An 18,539-nucleotide genomic window follows, 5' to 3' on the forward strand; every position below is an offset into this window, starting at 1 on the left:
GAGCCACCCTAAGTCTCAGTGTGTAAGGATGGTGAACCTCGCTCTTCAGGCAAGCCTGTAATTGAATTATATAGCCCGACCATACTAGCCAGACAGACATGCCTGAAAGTAAAAGAAGGCTGCAGCAGGAGCTCAGGGCTGTGGAAAATCAATTTTGTTATGCAGGCGTGAGCTTAACATGCTTCCAACTCCCTTAGAGATGATTTCAAGTAACCGCAATCATACCACTCACAATCATGAAAATAGAAAGAGCAATCCACGGTCTCCGAGCTCAGGGCGCATTTCTCCCGACGTGCAATCGTAGGGTCTTACAAAGTCGGTCCTGGAGAAATGGGTCCATACCAGATTTTTAGTATATCCACATTTAGAATAATGTAGATTTCTGAAACATCTTTTTTCTAAATGTGGATATGCTAAAAATCTGGCATGGACCGGGCTCTCCAGGACCGACTTTGCAGAACCCTGTGCTAGCGTAATCAATCAATCAATCAATCAAGGATTTATAGAGCGCACTAATCACCCGTTAGGGTCTCAAGGCGCTGGGGGGGGAGCTACTGGTCGTAGAGCCATTTCTTGAGGCGTTTCCTGAATGTCAAGAGGTCTTGGGTCTGGCGAAGGTGGAGCGGTAGGGAGTTCCAGGTCTTGGCGGCTAGGTGAGAGAAGGATCTTCCTCCGGCGGTGGTGCGGCGGATGTGGGGGATGGAGGCGAGGGCGAGGCTGGCGGAGCGAAGATTGCGGGCGGGGGTGTGGAAGGTGAGTCTGTCGTTGAGGTAGGCTGGGCCTGTGTTGTGGAGGGCCTTGTGTGCGTGGATGAGGAGTTTGAAGGTGATCCTCTTTGACACTGGTAGCCAGTGAAGGTCTCTGAGGTGGGGGAAATGTGGTCACGGCGTGGGATGTCCAGAATGAGGCGGGCGGATGCGTTCTGGATTCTTTGCAGTTTTGTTAGGAGTTTTGTTGTTATTCCTGCATATAGGGCGTTTCCGTAGTCCAATCGGCTGCTGACCAGGGCGTGGGTGACAGTTTTCCTGGTTTCAACGGGAATCCCCTTGAAGATTTTGCGGAGCATGTGGAGAGTGTTGTAGCAGGAAAAGGAGATGGCATTGACCTGCTGAGTCATGCTGAGTGTGGAGTCCAAGATGAATCCTAGGTTGCGTGCGTGGGTGGTGGGCGAGGGCGCTGTTCCGAGGGAGGTGGGCCACCAAGAGTCATTCCAAGTTGAGGGGTTGGTGCCAAAGATGAGGATTTCTGTCTTGTCTGTGTTTAACCTGAGGTCGTTTGATTCCATCCAGCTGGCGATGGCGTGAAGTCCATTGTGGAGGTTGTTCTTTGCAGTTGTAGGGTCTTTGGTGAGGGACGAGGTTGAGCTGAATGTCGTCTGCGTATGAAACTATGTTGATGTGGTGGGTTCGTGCGATGTTGGTGAGGGGGGCCATGTAAACGAAGAGCGAAGATCCTTGGGGAACTCCACAGATGATTCTGGAAGCTTCTGACAGGAACGGTGGGAGGCGGACTCTCTGGGTTCTGCCTGAGAGAAATGACGAGATCCAGTCAAGTGCCTTGTCGCGAATTCCAGCGTTGTGTAGGCGTGTGCGGAAAGTGTGATGATATACCGTGTCGAAAGCTGCGGAAAGGTCCAGGAGGATGAGTGCTGCTGTTTCTCCTTCATCGAGCATGGTCCTAATGTTGTCTGTGGCAGCAATGAGTGCAGTCTCAGTGCTGTGGTTTCTGCAGAATCCGGATTGGGAGGTGTCGAGTACCTTGCTGTCTTCCAGGAACCGGGATAGTTGGCTGTTTACAATTTTTTCGATGACCTTGGCTGGGAAGGGGAGGAGGGAGATCGGCCGGTAGTTCTTGGGGGATTAATGAGTAAAGGAACCTGAAAAAGTAAGAGCCACCTGTAAATTCTGCCAGAAAACAAATTATCAAGCACAAATCCTGTGAAAGTATGAGCATTACATGAAAGACACAAGCACATATCAAAGACCAAACTGATGACTGCAGAAGCAAAGCAAAAGTAGGGATTTCGGTCTCTCTAATAGATGAAGGGCTAGGTTGGTCCTGTTTGACTGGAGGTTGTATAGGAAGTATAGTTTTTCTATGGTTACCTGTTTTTCATTGCCTGCTGTCATTTTACGGTAAAGAAATGAGAAGCATGGTCTGAGCCTCCGGTCCTGGCATAGAATCTTACCCACATACTCTACCAGTGCTGTAAGAGGGGGAACTATCTATTTCATATTACTAATGGTTTCAAAAATAGATTCCCAAAATTCACATATGACAGAAAGTGACAGTTCAAGTGAATAAAATCAGCCGTTCGACAATTAGTATGCACACAGCATACTCTAGGTGTGCGTGATCTACAGTAAATGCACCTGTGCTCAGAAAAGCAATTATTCACTCTGACGCAGATTATAATTTCACTGTGGATTCCCAGATTTACACCAGGCGTTCTATACCCATGTCCACTGAAATTATGCAGCGGATAATGGATTATGGGGAAAATGTGACAAATCTATAATTACGATGCAGCCGCTCAATCACATAATTCCAGAGGTCGTGATTATTATTTATTGTGTCTTCAAGTGCCTACTATTTTTATACCATATTTTAGTATTTAAAAATATTCTTCAATTTGTTGTTACATTTTTTAAGGTTTTCAGTTTCATAAATATAAAATATGTTTTTTATGTTTCAGTTATCTTAACATTTATGCATGCTTATACTCAATATTATTATTATTTAATATAAATTAATACTATTACATTTCCTATTTAATATTTATATATTAGTCATACAATTTTTAAAATGTATAATTTAATATTGGATTCGCTACACTATTTGAACAAATATTTCAAGTCACATATAATTATGACACGGTATAATATTAAATTGCCATTGCAGTTTTTGTTTTTTGGGGCCCACAATTTATGTGATTTAGATAATTTCTGTTGGTGCTCTGTTGCATATCATTTTTATTTTTATTTTATTTTACTGTATCCGTTTGACAGTGCATTATCTTCTTCTTGTATTGATTTAATAGCCATGCAAACCTAGTGCCCAAAACATTGTTTATACTGAGGTTTCTTGCTTTTCACTGTTTATCCAATCATATGTATATACACTGTACCTTCATGTCTGTGTTTGAGCGCAGTCAATGTGACGGCCGTAATGTGTCATGTTGGAGTAAACCACCTTTCTACACCATGCACTCCACAGTGAGCATCTTTTTTTCCTGTTTCAGCCTGCCTATTCCCACTGGCGTTCTTGGCCGGCTTCACGCTCCATCCCTCACATCGAGCATTTGGCTTCCAGAAAAAAAAGAAATACATACATATAGAGATATATATATTTATATATATATATATATATATATATATATATATATTATTTTGACTGCCAATATTTTGGCAATAATCATTTTGAACCACAAGAGTTCTCTGGCATAACGGCCAGAGCTGATGACTTTGGAGCTGGGGAACCAGGTTCGAACCTCGGCATTGAGTCAACATTCTGTTATTCTGGGCAAATCACTTAATCTCCCCCTGCCTACCAAAAATGAATGTGTCCTTGTGTAATGTAACTGGGGCTCATGTAAAGCGCTCCAATACCTTTGGATTGAGTTTGCGAAATGAAAATAAGCTACTTATCTGTAACTATAGTTCTCCAGTATTGGAATCCTTCATAGATTCACATGCTTGAATCATTCCCTGTCGTCAAGATGGGAGTCCCCGGAACCTTAGAAAAGACAATGTCCCCAAAGACATAACAGCAATAAGGATAAGTTACTTACCTGTAAATCTTAGTTCTCTTCCAGGGGTATCCTCATCAAACTCATAAACATTGAATATTCCCGCCCGGTGCGGGGATCTCGGAGTGTATGTAAAAACACACATGTATGAGTATGAAATATATATGAAAAATACAATTTTTAGAAGATAATTTTCATACAAGAATCATGTATACATGTGCATAATAGCAATGTAGTCTATATTGGTAAACAAGCTAAAATGCTTTATTTCTATGGAGTTTTTTTTTTTTTTTTTTAAATACATGAATACTCTCCATTATAATTAAAAAACTTTCTGAAGCCCAATTGGAAGGCACAGAAAATACAGGCAACACATCTGAAAAGAGAAAAACTACATTGAAAATAACAAAGCATTATTAGCCAATAGGCTGCATGCAAGTCAATACAGCAGAATCACAAAATTTGGCACTGTGCCTTTAAGACCCTGAGCACCTCCAGTATCCCACCATGCCTCAGGGGTGAAGGTGAGGTGACAGTTGGTTCACAGTTAGGTCAGTACTTTTTTACGGTTACAAAGAACCCTATAGATTAGATAGATGGTCTCTACTGCACTTTTAGAAGACCTGCGTCCGGGGAGGAGGGTGGGTTGTTTATGACTTTGATGAGGATACCGCTGGAAGAGAACTAGGATTTACAGGTAAGTAACTTATCCTTCTCTTCCAGGGGATCCTCATCAATAGTCATAAACATTGAATATATTAGCAAGCCCATCCCTTATCTCTGCGGACTGTCTAATAGAAGTGCAGGAAAAAACCATACACTATGCAAATAAATTTCTCAGAGACGCTTGACCAACTTGTGCGACTGCTTTGGCATCTGAATCTAAACAGTAGTGCCTAGTAAACGTATGTACAGATCTCCATGTAGCGGCCTTACAGATCTCAGAGATCAGAACATTGTTAAGGAGGGCAGCAGTAGCTGCTTCTCCTCTTGTTGAATGAGCATTAGGCCTAGCCGATAATTGTTTGTTAGCCAGTTGATATGCAGTTACAATACATGAGACTATCCATCTAGAAATAGTTCACTTTGAGGCAGCATCGCCTGTCCATCGCCTGTCCTCATAGTTTACAAACAGGTGGTCAGATAGTCTAATCAATTTGGTATTATCCAGGTAAAACTTTAGCACTCTCTTAAGATCCAGGGAGTGCAAAGCTTTCTCCGCCGGAGTACCCGGATTGGGGAAAAAGGTTGGGAGTGATATAGTCTGATTAATGTGAAAATCCGACACCACCTTAGGTAAAAATGATGGATGAGTTCTCAGAACAACTCTATTATCATGGAAAACTGTGTACGGTTCCCTGGAGGACAAAGCCTGAATCTCACTGACCCTCCTAGCCGAAGTAATGGCTACCAGAAAAGCTGTCTTCCACGTAAGGTGTTGCAAAGAAGCTTTGTGGATAGGTTCAAAAGGAGGGGCCATGAGTTTAGATAACACTACGTTCAGCTCCCATGGAGGTGAGGGTTTTCGAATGGATGAAAAAACATTCTTTAAACCTTCTAAGAAATCCTTGACTACTGGCATGGTAAAGAAGGATTTCTGAGAGGGTGATTTACGATAAGCTGTAATGGCAGATAAATGTACCTTAGTAGAGGAGAACTGCAGACCTGATTTCGCCAGATGGAGCAGGTAAGACAATATGACCTCCTCCTGAGCCAGAATAGGATTATGACCCTGCTGTCGACACCACATGTAGAATCTCTTCCACTTGAATGCATAGGAGCATCGCGTGGACGGCCTTCTGGACTCCTTTAAAATGTTCATACATTCCTGCGAGAGCCCCAGATGCCCATACTGCAGGAATTCAGGAGCCATGTCGTCAAGCCCAGAGAGGGAAGGTTGGGATGAAGAATCTTGCCTCCTAGCCTGCAAAGGAGATCCGGTCTGCATGGCAGCCTCTTATGCGGCTGCTCTGACAACTTGAGAAGATCTGTGTACCAGAATTGTTGAGGCCATTGCAGGGCTATGAGTATCATCCTGGTGTTGGACCTGTAGAGTTTGTTGATCACCGCTGGTATCAGGGGGATCTGTGGAAAAGCGTACAGAAATATCCCTGACCAGTCTATCAACAGGGCATTCCCTCGAGTCCCTGGACGGTAAAACCTGGACGCGAAGTCTGGCCATTTTTTGTTTACTTCATCTGCAAACAGATCTAACTGAGGCTGACCCCACTGAAGAAAGATGTCTGCGACTACCTCGTCGTGAAGAACTCAGTCGTGGGCATCCGCGAGGGTCCTGCTTAGGAAATCTGCCTCTACGTTTTGTTGCCCTGGGAGGTGGATCGCTGTAAGAGACATTCCTCTCGCTATCAGCCAGTGCCAAATGGTTGAGACTCCGGAGACAGGGGGCAGGATCTCGTACCACCTTGTTTGTTTAGATAATACATTGTCATTGTCCGTCTGTACCAGCAGAGACTTTCCCTGAATCGATGGTGCAAAGCATTTGAGAGCCAGGTGAACCGCTCTGAGCTCCAGCAGGTTGATATGGTAAGTCTTCTCTTTGCTGGACCACAAGCCCTGAGCTTGAAGTGAACCCAGGTGAGCCCCCCAGCCCTGCAGTGATGCATCCGTTACCAGAGTGTCGGAAGGAATTGGTTGGTGAAACGGAACCCCTATTGACAGGTGATGTCTGCGCATCCACCATTCTAATGATTGCCGTACTCCGATAGGAAGAAGAATCCTGTCCTCCCATTGGCCTGTGTGCTGATTTCACTGCTCTTCTAGAGTCTCTTGTAGAGGTCTCAAATGCAGTCTGGCATTTGGGACAAGGAAAATGCAAGAGGCAATGGAGCCCAACAGAGATGTCACCTGACGGACCGTAGGGGAACCAAGAAGATTGTGACACTTCCTCATTATTAATGATAGTCGTTCTTCTGAAGGATACACTTTTTCTAGCTTTGTATTCAGTATTGCCCCCAGGTAGTGGAGGGTTTGAGTTGGGATGAGAGTGGACTTTTGGAAGTTGACTTGCAGACCTAGCGAGCGGAAAGTACTGAGGACCATGCTTAGATGTTTTTCCGCCAGTTCCGGAGAGGAGACTTTCAGTAGCCAATCGTCTAGGTATGGATAAATGAAGATCTTCTGCTTCCTTAAATGTGCCGCTACTGTTGCTACACACCTGGAGAATGCGCAAGGGGCAGACTTGAGGCCCAAAGTTAGCACCCTGAACTGATAGTGTTGAGAGGCTCTCACAAACCGAAGGAATTTTCAATGTTTGGGCTCAATCGGAATATGAAAATACTCATCCTGCAGATCTATGGAGCACATCCAGTCTCCTCGATGCAGCTGAGGGAAAATCTGATGAAGAGCCAGCATTCTGAATTTTTGCTTCCGGATGAATTTGTTGAGCATCCTTAAGTCTAGAGTAGGTCTGAAGACTCCTTCCCGACCCCTTTTTGCTACTAGAAAATATCGGGAGTATAATCCCTTTCCCCTTTGAGCAGCTGGCACCTTTTCTATTGCTCTTTTTTCTAACAGGGTGCAAACGTCTTTGCGTAGTAAGTCCATCTGAGCAGGCTTCGATCCGTTTGGTGGTAAATGAGGTGGAGGGTGTTGGAAAATAAGAGAGTATCCATTCTCTACAATGCTCAGCACCCATTTGTTTCTTGTTATGCCATGCCACTCGTGAGCGAACTCTGTGATACTTCCCCCAACTGGAGTGGTGGACAGAATTAAGGGAAGTGAACCCTCATTGCTTGGCAGGGGTTTTGGGGGTAGACTGCTGAGGTCTGCTTGATCCTCGATCTCTTGTGGCCTTGCGAGACTGGAAAAGAGGACGCCCTTGCTTCTGTTGAGGTCTCTGGGACCAATGAGGGGTTTGAACCCTCTGTTGGAACGGGCGCCTGTCATAAGGTCTATATCGCCTTCTGAAATGTTTCTGTCTTTCTAGACCTACTGCCCTCATCGTGTCGATCTCCACCTTCATACGTGCCATCTCGTCATCCGTGTGGGCACCAAATATCGAGTTCCCGTTAAACGGAAGGTTCATGATACGATGTTTCGCCTCTTGCTTTAACCCTGTGAGCCTCAGCCAGGAAGAGCTTCTTGCGCAAACCCCATGCGCGTATCCATGGGCCGCCAAGTCCGCGCCGTCTGCAGCTGCGCTGATGATTTGATTGGCCACCAAACTCCCCTCTTGAAGGATCTCCTGGAAATCCTGCTGTCCTCCCTAGGCAGCTTTTCCGCAAATCTGTTTAGGGAATCCCAGAGGGATTGATCATATCGGCCTTGGAATGCTGAGGCACTGGAGACCTTCATCACCGAAGCTGACGTGCCACACATCTTCCTACCCAGAGAGTCCAGATGTTTGTTCTCCTTGTCTGGCGGTACAGTTGACGATGACGCCACCGAATACGTCTTGCGGTCTGCGGCTAAAATGACTGAGTCTGGTGGAGGGTCAGCCCTGAGAAATAAAGGATCCTGATCCAGGGCCTTCTACTTTTTCAGGATCCTAGCAGGAGCTGAACGGAGGCTTGCTGGTGTCAGAAAAGTCTCCATGGTCGGTTGGAGAAGACCAGGCACGAGTGGTAACAACTTCCTGGAAGCTGTTCTGTGCTGCAAGGTTTCGAAGATCACTGATGAGGAAGTTGAAGGTTCCGGAACATCAATGTTAAGCTTTTGTGCTCCCCTGAGCAGCACCTCATTGAAAGTTGTTATATCATCCACCGGGGAAACTCTAGCTGGTGGAGAGTCTATCAGAGGCAGGGAGTAACCTCTTATGGAAGACCTCAAAGATGTGGACCAAAAAGGGGTCCTTCGCTGATGGCGCGACCTTGACCTAGACCTCCTCCGGGAGTGTGACCTGCTCCAAGATCTTGTGGGAGTGCGTCGAGGCCTAGGGATAGACTAGCGAGACGTAAAGCGAGCCCGCTCTACGGCGATGGCGTCCTTGGTAGTGACGCTGATGGTGAGTACATGCGTGAGTACTGAGAGTCTGGAGAAGCCGGTGCCTTGTTAAGGCTCTCCAACTACCTAGGCGATAGATTTATGGGCGAGATGTGCCCTGGTGATGAGGCCCTTGACCGTCTGGACGATCCACTCCTTATAGCGACCACTGGACTTGGTGGAGTGAGATTCTTGTTGGCCGGTGGTTGCTGATGCTCTCCTCCTTGAGAGACAGGTGGCAGCTGTCTCGACGTCGATCGGTGTACCGACGTCGAAGGAGGCCCCGAATGTGTCATAGGCTGCTCAGTCTCGACGTTGAGCGCCTCGACGGCGACAGACGGTCCTTCCCATGTGGATGACTCGATGACGTATGCTTCGCCGTCGAGTGATGGGCCGCTGACGACGGAAGTCTCTGCTCCACATGGTGCGGCGACCTCGACCTTGATGTCTTACTTGCCGTCGAGGGCTGTAACGCCTTCGACGGCGTATGAGCACTCCGGTGCTGGCTCAACGTCGATCGATGGGTTGCTGTCGACGGAGATCTGTCCCGAAAAGGGAGATGAGCTTTCAACGTTGTATCCTTCGACGCCGTTCAGGTCGCCGTCGATGGTGATACAGACCGATGATGCGACGGCGGCAACGATGACGTCGGCGGAGAACAATCAGGTATTTTCTTACCTGCTGACGTCGATCTAGCCTGTCGCTCATGAGAATGGCTTGTAGAATGTCTGGGAAGAGAAGAGGATGATGTTCTCTGCCTCTCATGAAGCCCACGAAGTTGTATCTTTTCTCTGTCCTTCAGAGTCCTCTTAGACATGTTTTTAAAATGTCTGCAGGTGTCAGGGCAGTGGCTCTGAGGCAAACACACAATGCAGACAGTGTGTGGATCCGACTGGGCCTTCTTCTTCCCACAGGAAGGGCACTTCACAAAAAGAGAAGGCATTTTCCAGACAGGAAAAAATCCCTTCACTCAGAAAGAAGGTGAAAACGTCGAGTGAAGGTAGAAAAAACAAGGTTTTTGAATATTTTTCTGTGAAAAACTCAGAAAAATTGAGAGCTCAATGCTCCAGGATCCTCTCAGAAGAAGCCAGAAAAAAGAACTGACCTAACTGTGAACCAACTGTCACCTCACCTTCACCCCTGAGGCATGGTGGGATACTGGAGGTGCTCAGGGTCTTAAAGGCACGGTGCCAAATTGTGTGGTTCTGCTGTATTGACTTGCATGCAGCCTATTGGCTAATAATGCTCTGTTATTTTCAATGTAGTTTTTCTCTTTTCAGATGTGTTGCCTATATTTTCTATGCCTTCCAATTGGGCTTCAGAAAGTTTTTTAATTATAATGGAGAGTGTTAATGTATTTAAAAAACAAAAAAGAAAAAAAACTCCATAGAAATAAAGCATTTTAGCCTGTTTATCAACATAGACTGCATTGCTATTATGCACATGTATACATGATTCTTGTATAAAAATTATCTACTAAAAATTTTATTTTTTCATATATATTTCATACTAATACACTTATGGACGTGTGTTTTTACATATGCTCCGGGATCCCCGCACGGGGGGCGGTAATATTCAATGTTTATGACTATTGATGAGGATCCCCTGGAAGAGAACATTAAAACTCTACATTTTAGTAATCTATCCAAGTCCTTATGTAAAAAGGACCAAACTTGAGCCTCAGCCAATCAGAGTGCCCCACCCTCTGGTTCTCTCCTGAGAGAAGCTCCAGTTCCTCAGATTATGGAAGCACTAGTGCGTAAGTTAAAGGTTGAACAAGAGATATTTGAAGGTGAGCTTTCCCTAGGAGGTGGGTGGGTTGCATGTGATCTATGAAAGATTCCAATACTGGAGAACTATAGTTACAGGTAAGTAACTTATTTTCTTGCTCCAGTATTGGAACTTTCATAGATTCACATGCTTGAATCAGACTATAAAGCAGTATTCAGAGCACACTGCATTGACTCTACATCATTGAAATTAATGATACATCTTTGAGCTGTCCTCGATAATATGAAAGCATTACTTTATATATATATATATATATATATATATATATATATATATATATATATATATATATATATATATATATACATATATATATGTATATATATATATATATATAATAATATTATAATATTATCTATCTGTGCACATATTTATATACTATAAAAGACATATGCAAATAAAACACAAAGATTAAACCATTCAATGTGCGTAGTAGAAGAGAAGGATGGAGGGAGGCAAAGTGAGCTCACCGTTACTGGAACAGATGTCTCAGGACTTCTTGACCAACCGCCACATCTCCCTTAGGGATGGCATCCAGACAGTAGTGCTTTGTAAACGCATGAGTAGTCTTCCAGGTGGCTGCTCTGCAAATGTCCTGCAGGGGTACACCTGCAAACAGTGCCATGGACGCTGAGACAGATCCCGTAGAGTGTGCCCTTACCAAAGAATGTAAAGGCCTACCAGGTGCTTGGTGGCAAAAGTTTATAGCAGCTACTATCCACCTAGCTATACTCCGCTTGGAAAGGGCCTGTCCCTTCCTAGGGGCACTATACACAACGAACAATTGAGTAGTCTTTCTAAAATGCTTGGTTCTTTCCGAGTAAATTTTGAGATTTCTTCTGATGTCCAACGAGTGCAGAGCTCTCTCCGCTGGGGATGTTGGGTTTGGAAAGAAAGATTTCAAAACCAACTGTTGGTTAATATGAAAGTCTGATGGAACATTTGGAACAAATTTGGGATTCGTACGAAGTATCACCCTATCCTGTTTAAATTGAAGGAAAGGCTCTTGAATGGTCTGTGCCTGGTTTCACTGACCAGTCTAGAACAAGTAAGGGCTAGCAAAAGATCTACTTTCCATGATAAGTGTTTTAAATCCGCTCCGTGTATCGGTTCAAATCAGTGCTTAATTTGTGCTGTTGGTTTCTGGTGCTTAGCACCGGCACTTATTTAACAGGGCCGGGGCTAAGAAATTTTGTATCCTGTGCAATAGGCCCAATAATTATTAAAAATATATGTATCTACCTGTCCTGTCCTCCTCCTTCAGTTCATATACATGTTCTGCAACCCAAAGGCATTGTCTGCATATCAAGGTGCATTCAGAACACTATCAGTTTGCTGTGTCCCCTTTTTCTGGCGGTGCATTAAAGTGTCCTGGGGTGGATTTAGGACCACGCAGAGTGGCGCTCAGCGTCCCGGTGCCGCCGCAGATTTCTGAGTAGCGCTTTGAGCACCAGCACTAATCATTCTACAAATTAAACACTGGTTCAAATGGATGTTTCATAAGCTGAGCGAGAACCGTGTTGAGTTGCAAAAACGGCGGAGGAGGCCTTACTGGCGGAAAAACTCAAAAGAGTCCTTTGAGGAATTGTTTGATCAATCTAGAAGAACACAGAGATGGTGACGTCGATGAACGTCTGAAGCGAGATTTAGCTGCCAAGTGCACCCTGATGGATGCATGCGCCAAGCCTGTAGACGCCAGATGGAGGAGATAGGGCAATATCTGCTCCGGCGGTGATAGCAGTGGATCAATCTGCTCCTTCTGACACCACAAACAAAATCTTTTCCATTTTAAGGAATACGATTTGTTGGTGCTATCTGCCCTGGCCTTCGCCAGAATATCTCAAAACTCAGGGAGAATGTTTAAATGGGCAAACTCATTGTGTTCAGGAGCCAGGCCAATAATTTGAGTGATCTGGGATCTGGATGTAAAATCTGACCCCCATTCCTTGTTAAGAGCTGTGGTGAGAATTTCAACGGAATGTGATCCGTCTCCGAGAGCAGGAGGAGTTCTGATAACCAGTGTTGGTGGGCCAAAACAGAGCTATCAGGATGAGTCTGCAATGCTCTTGTTTGATCTTTGCAAGTACTCAGGAGATTAGAGGAATGGGTGGAAAAGCGTAGGCAAATATTTCGCACCATGCCATCGAAAACGCATTCCCCCAAGAGCCCGGATGGTGAACCCAACTTGCGTAATAGAGGCATTTGGTGTTCTGCGGAGTTGCAAAAAGATCTAGTTTGGGTTTCCCCCACCTCCTAAAGACCTGGTTGAGTACCTCCTGGTTCAGCTCCCATTCGTGACAGGAGGACATCAGTCTGCAGAGAGTGTCTGTTGTCTCGTTCTGCCTTCCTGGTAGATGTTCTGCTCATAGACTGATACCATTGCGAATGGCCGAATTCCAAATAGTCTGCGATTCTCAAGATAGGAGAAGAGATTTTGTTCCCCCTTGCTTGTTTAGAAAATGCATTGCTGCAGTATTGTCCATTCTTATGAGAACCGCTGAGTGTTTTATTCTCTGGAGGAAAACCTGCAGAGCCAAGGAAATTGCTCTTAACTCCAGGAAATTGATGTGATACTTTCGGAAGGAGTTCCTCCACTTTCCGCTGATCTGAAGGTCTTGAAGATACGCTCCCCACCCCTCTAGGGAAGCATCCGTGGTGATGACTAACGGAGGGTGAGAGGGTAGGAAAGGAAGACCTACTACGATGTTCCCCTGGTCCGTCCACCAGTGGAGCGATTGAACCATCGGAGGAGTTACTGTGATTAAACTGTTGAATGAGCCCTCTCTCTGTATCCACTGAAGATCTAGTTCCTCTTGCAGAGGATGTACTCTCAGTCGACAAAAGGGGACTAACTGTATGCAAGAGGACATCATCCCCAGAAGCGATTTGTAAGTGCGCACAGAAAGAGACTTTTGTTCTTTGTACTCTGCTTGTTAGGCAAATAAGTTTCGCTTGCCACTCCATTGAAGGAAAAGCCCTGTCTTTGATGGTGTCGATTTTTGCCCCTAAAAAGGTCATCACTCTTGTTGGCAATACGTTTGACTTGTTCCGATTCAGAGTGAGGCCCAGCTCGTCAAATAATGCTATGCAAGCTCTTGTTGAGTCGTGAGCTGCCTGGGACAACCGCGCTTTTATTAGCCAATCGTCTAAGCAGGGAATTTTTTTTAGTTTTTTCTTTCTCAGGGTTGCCGCTACTGGAGCTAGGCACTTTGTAAAGATTCTGGGGGCGGACTTCAGGCCAAATAGAAGAATCCTGAATTGGAAATGGCTGCCGGCTACGGCAAAATGGAGATATTTTCTGTGGGCAGGTGGAATTGAAATATGAAAGTAAGCGTCCTGTAGATCCAGGGATGACATATAATCTCCGTGATTCATGCGGAGAAGAAATAAGTTACTTACCTGTAACTGTAGTTCTCCAGTATTGGAAGCGTTCATAGATTCACATGCTTGAATACTTCCCTGTCGTTGAGATGGGATTCCCCGGTGGTATATACAACCTAGGCCTGAAAATGTACATATAAAATACATGGTCTGGGCCGCAATAGAATAACCTATAACAGTCATTATGTAAAATAGACCCAAACTGAAATTTGAACCAATCAGATTGCCTCACTCCTTAGAACCTCCTGTGAGGAGCTGCCTTCCCTCAGATTTTCCGAGCATAAGTGCTGTAATAATGAAGAACACTGAGAAAGAGAGAATGTGAGCTCCCCCGGGAAGGCTGGTGGGTCGCATGTGAATCTATAAAAGCTTCCAATGCTGGAGAACTACAGTTACAGGTAAGTAACTTATTTCTTACTCCAGTATTGGAACTTTCATAGATTCACATGCTTGAATAAGACTAGCAAGCAATAACCAACACATTTTCTGTATTGACAAACACTGTTCATCTCATCATAAGATATTGTTCGCATTAAGACAGGTAAATGCAAAGCAACAAAAGTTAACCTTTTGAAACATAAATGAATATGCATAAAAGGTACATGAATACTGAACAGAAAATGTAATATTATATCAGAAGTGGATGGTGGGAAAACAAACAGCTCAGCTTATCGGAACAAATGCCTAAGGACTGCTTGACCCATCGCTGCATCGGGGAGCGCCTCAGCATCCAGACAGTAATGCTTCGTGAAGGCGTGTGTCGTTCTCCATGTCGCTGCTCGACAGATGTCCAGCAGTGACACCCCAGAGACGATCACACAGGATGTAGAGACTGCCCTGGTAGAATGCGCATGTACTCTGGCGTCCAGGGTTCGGCCAGCCTTTTGATGGCAAAAGGCTATCGCGCTTGAGATCCATCTAGAAATAGTCTGTTTAGTAACAGGATGCCCTCTTCTGGATGCACTAAATGCCACAAACAGTTGATTTGTTTTCTGGATCGAGGATGTTCGCTGCAGATAAAATTTAAGGCATCATTTGACATCAAGGGAATGCAGTGATCTTTCTGCTCCAGTCTGAGGCTGTGGAAAGAAAGTGTTTAGCACTACTGGCTCATTAATATGGAAGTCTGACGGCACTTTGGGTATAAACTTAGGGTTTGTCCGTAGGATGATTTATCGTCAGCAATCTCATGAAGGGTTCCTGGATGGTAAATGCTTGAATCTCGCTTACTCGAGGAGCAGATGTTAAAGCCAAGAGAAGTGCTACCTTCCAGGTGAGATACTTAATGTCTGACTTATGAATGGGCTCGAATGGTTCCTTCATTAATTGACCCAAGACTGTATTTAGCTGCCAAGCTGGAGGCGGTGCTCTGATTGGAGAAAAAGATCGGAACAGACCTTTCATGAATTGCTTGATAAGCCTATGAGACCAGAGGGATGGTCCTTTAGAAAGCTGTCTATATCTGGAGATAGTGGCCAGGTGAATTTTAATAGATGCATGCGCGAGACCAGAGCACCCCAGATGGAGAAGATACAGTAAAACCTGCTCTGTAGCAGATGTAAGCGGATGAATACCATTAGGAACACACCATAAACAAGACCGTTTCCATTTTAATTTGTACGTTTTAGTAGTGCTATCAGCACGTGCTTTAGCTAAAATATTTCTGCAGTCATTAGGAATATTCAAATGGCCGAACTCATTGAACTCAGGAGCCATGCACATAATCTGAGAGACTTGGGATCCGAATGCCTCACTTGGACCTGGCTGATGGTTAGTCGCTCCGGTATAGGTGCTAACGTGTTGGAAGGACACGAGGACAGCAACAGAAGTTCTGTGTACCATGGTTGACGTGGCCAGGCTGGAGCAATTAGGATGATCTGGCAGGGTTCTGATTTGATCTTGCTGATGATCCGCGGAAGAAGAGGTATTGGAGGAAAAGCGTAAGCATAAATTCCTGACCATGCTATTGAAAGGGCAGTACCCCACGAACTTGGTCGGTGATGCCAGCTTGCATAAAACCGGCATTTCGTGTTCCGGGACGTCGCAAACAGGTCCAGATTTGATTTTACCCACCTGAGAAATATTGCGTCCAGCGTCCTCTGATTCAGCTCCCACTCGTGGGAAGATGTGCAGAGCCTGCTTAGTGAGTCTGCTGTGGTGTTGCTCACTCCCGGAAGATGTTCTGCTCGTATGTGCACTGAATGTTGAATGCACCAGGTCCAAAGGGTTTGAGCTTCTCTGGACAGCAGATGAGACCGAGCTCTTCCTTGTTTGTTGATGTAGTGCATGGTGGTCATATTGTCCGTTCGGACAAGCACCGATGAGCCTCGGATTCTTGGCAGAAAAGCCTGCAATGCCACGTACACAGCTCTGAGCTCGAGGAGGTTGATGTGAAGAGTAGCATGAGAGGGGGGGGGGCACCTGCCACTCACTTGAAGATCTTGAAGGCGTGCACCCCATCCCTCCATCGAAGCATCCGTTGTTATCGTAAACAGAGGGACCTGGGCTAAGAATCCTAAACCCTTGGAGATGATTGTTGGTGTTGACCACCAATCAAGGTAGTCGACGATCCTTGCTGTTATCTGTATGATGTCCCCGAAGGAACCCTGCGTCTGTTTCCACTGTTTGTCGAGCTCTTCTTGTAGAGGGCGCATCCGAAGGCGACAGTGTGGAACTAGATTGATAATGGAGGACATCATCCCCAGTAACGACTTGAACTTTTGAACTGAAAGAAACTTTCTTTTCCAAATTGTATCTGCTAGGGTAACAAGCTTAAGTTGCCATTCCTCTGCTGGGAACGCCTTTACTTGAGTCGTGTTCAGTATAGCTCCCAGGAAAACTATTCGTCTGGTAGGCTGAAGATGGGACTTGTCTCGGTTGAGAGTGAGACCTAGTTGATGGAATAGGCGTAACGTGGTCTTGAAAGAGTGGCGTAGAGATTGGATGTTGGGAGCCTTCAGTAACCAGTCATCCAGACATGGGAACATCTGGTGTTCGAAGCGCCTTAGATGTGCTGCTACAGGGGCTAAGCATTTTGTGAAAATCCAGGGAGCGGATTTGAGTCCGAAAGGTAGCACTTTGAATTGAAAGTGCCGGCCGGTTACAATGAATTTTAAGAATTTCCTCTGTTTGGGGTGAATGGGTATGTGGAAGTAGGCATCCTGCAGATCTAGGGAAGCCATGAAATCTCCTCTGTTGAGAAGTTGCAAAACATCCTCCAGTGTCACCATGTGGAAGGATTGCTTCTTTAGATATTTGTTGAGCTGCCTCAGATCCAGGATGGGTCTCCACAAATGAGATTTCTTCCTGATTAGGAAGAAGCGAGAATAGAAACAGCTTCCTTTTGGAGAATAAGGGACTACCTCTATCGCCCCTTTGGATAACATGACATCTATTTCCAGAAGAAGAAGATGCAGAGGCTGTTGACGTTCCTGGGAGGGCAGAGCCTCAGGTGGCATGTGCGTGAACTCTAGCAGATGACCATAAGTTATTATGTCCAGAACCCATTTGTCATTTGTGATCTGACGCCAACGTTTCAGGTGATGTGTAAAAGAAGGAGAGGTAGCCAGCCCCTGGAGGCTGTCATTGCCTGCGGGAGGTGTCCTCAGATTGTTTCCCCGACTTCCCTCTAGGAGGAGGTCTGTTGTATGCCACCACCGGAGGTTGTCTCTGATGGTATTGGGGTCTGGAAGATTGGTATTGAGAGGAATAAGTTGGGTACCTGAATGATTGGTAACCACCTCCGAAGGAAGAGTGGCCTCTACCCCTGGCTCCTTGAAAGGGTGTGCGCTTATACTGCAGTGACCCGAAAGACATGGCAGTATCTGTGTCTGCTTTGATTGCTTGAAGAGCATCGTCCACATGGTTACCAAAAAGGTCATGCCCATCATAAGAGAGGTCAAGGATCTTAGTTTGTACATCCGGCCTAAAATGTGTGGCCTTAAGCCACCCTTGGCGTCTAAGGACAGCTGAACCATCCAATAGCCGAAACCCCACAGCAGCAATGTCCAAAGCACAGTCAATAACCTCTGCAGACGTGCGTTGACCTTCAATGGGAATCTTTCTCGCTTCCGACTTGTTGTGATCTGGAAGATTGTCGACAGAGTGCGAAATGTCCGACCACAGCTGCCTGTCATATCTGTCCAGGAGCGCCAGGGAATTTGCGGCAGGAACCACAATGGCAGACATGGAAGAAAATCTGTTCCCAATGTTGTCAAGGGGCCTACCATCTTTGTCTGGAGGTGCAGATAGAGGTGCTGAAGGGTTTCTAAAGCGTCGCTGGGCAGCCTGAGAAACCACTGAATCTGGTTTGGATGACCCACCAGGCAAGCAGGGGCGTCCTCTGTCGCTTTATATTTCTTGTTGGCAATACCACGGGAGCGTCGGCGTGAGATCAACTGTCGACGGGAGTGTCGTAGACGAGAATAGCACTGACGAAATGGGGCAGTCCATCAACGAGGATGATAGCGTCATCAACGAGAATCTTGCAGCCGCTGCTTTCGACACTGAAAGAGTCACTACAACCGGGGTCACTGATGAAATAGTTGTGGACGAGAGTACCATTGACGATGGCACCATCAATGGTGCTGAACTTGGCTTCTTGAACTTGTGGAGAACCTTAGGAGGTGGAGTAGCCGGTTCAGAAACAGCCTTTTTTTGATGATTTTTTTAGGGTTTC

The sequence above is a fragment of the Pleurodeles waltl genome, chromosome 12 (genome assembly GCF_031143425.1).
Source record: "Pleurodeles waltl isolate 20211129_DDA chromosome 12, aPleWal1.hap1.20221129, whole genome shotgun sequence".
In the NCBI taxonomy this organism is placed as follows: Eukaryota; Metazoa; Chordata; class Amphibia; order Caudata; family Salamandridae; genus Pleurodeles; species Pleurodeles waltl.